The sequence below is a fragment of the Nanorana parkeri genome, unplaced genomic scaffold (assembly GCF_000935625.1).
Source record: "Nanorana parkeri isolate BGI_ZX_2015 unplaced genomic scaffold, ASM93562v1 scaffold5225, whole genome shotgun sequence".
NCBI lineage: Eukaryota > Metazoa > Chordata > Amphibia > Anura > Dicroglossidae > Nanorana > Nanorana parkeri.
In genome coordinates, this window is record NW_017311485.1 from 4,562 (window position 1) to 5,313 (window position 752).

The following is a 752-nucleotide window of genomic DNA, read 5'->3' on the forward strand; positions in this document are numbered from 1 at the left end:
ATGGCCAGCGGTGAGGGGGAGAGAAGCCGCCCCCAGGACGAGCTGTGACGGCCGCACGGCTCGCGCACCCCTAAGGCCGGCCCTGTGTATAGATGAGTACATTGAGTGTAGTCTGAGCATTGTGCGTCTGTAAGCGGAGTGCACGTTGTGCGTCTGTACGCGGAGTGCACGTTGTGCGTCTGTACGCGGAGTGCACGTTGTGCGTCTGTACGCGGAGTGCACGTTGTGCGTCTGTACGCGGAGTGCACGTTGTGCGTCTGTATGCGGAGTGCACGTTGTGCGTCTGTACGCGGAGTGCAGGTTGTGCGTCTTGGCTCCTCCCTCTAACCCCCATCTTGTCTCGCAGGTGATGAGCGTACAATCTTGGCTACTTCCAGACTTGTCCGGGCGCCGGCCTGGCACGGGGCCGCCGGTGAAGCTTCGGTTTGAACGCGACGCGTCTTTTCTCTTCAGAATTGGGGCGAATGTAATGAGAATGGAGGCGGAGTCGGGGGAGGGGCAACACCTCCTTATATACCCCGGAGGCCTTCCATGTCTCTTCTGTGACGGGCAGCCACGGAGAGCGGGGGAGGGTGACCAGCCCGGGACCACCTCACTGTCGTGTACTTTGTGTCACCACATTCATGTATTCAGCCGAGTTGTCGCGTAGAATTTGATGTTTTGTGGGTGGAAAACGGCGAAACGTGCCGTGGAAGCCCCTCCCACTGGTTTCCTGTCATGTGATGCCGGATTCTAAGGGGGGCTCCTATTAA

The 752-nt window shown here is 59.0% G+C and overlaps 1 protein-coding gene across 1 annotated transcript in view; it reads left to right on the plus strand.

Moving 5' to 3' along the window:
* The window catches only part of LOC108804116 (receptor-type tyrosine-protein phosphatase O-like), a 4,859-nt gene extending 4,481 nt beyond the window's left edge, over positions 1–378 (plus strand). Inside the window, exon 4 of the mRNA XM_018575879.1 lies at positions 347–378. The gene's annotated coding sequence lies outside the window, so the exon portion shown is untranslated. The remainder of the gene's footprint in view (positions 1–346) is intronic.
* The last annotated feature ends 374 nt before the right edge of the window (positions 379–752 follow it).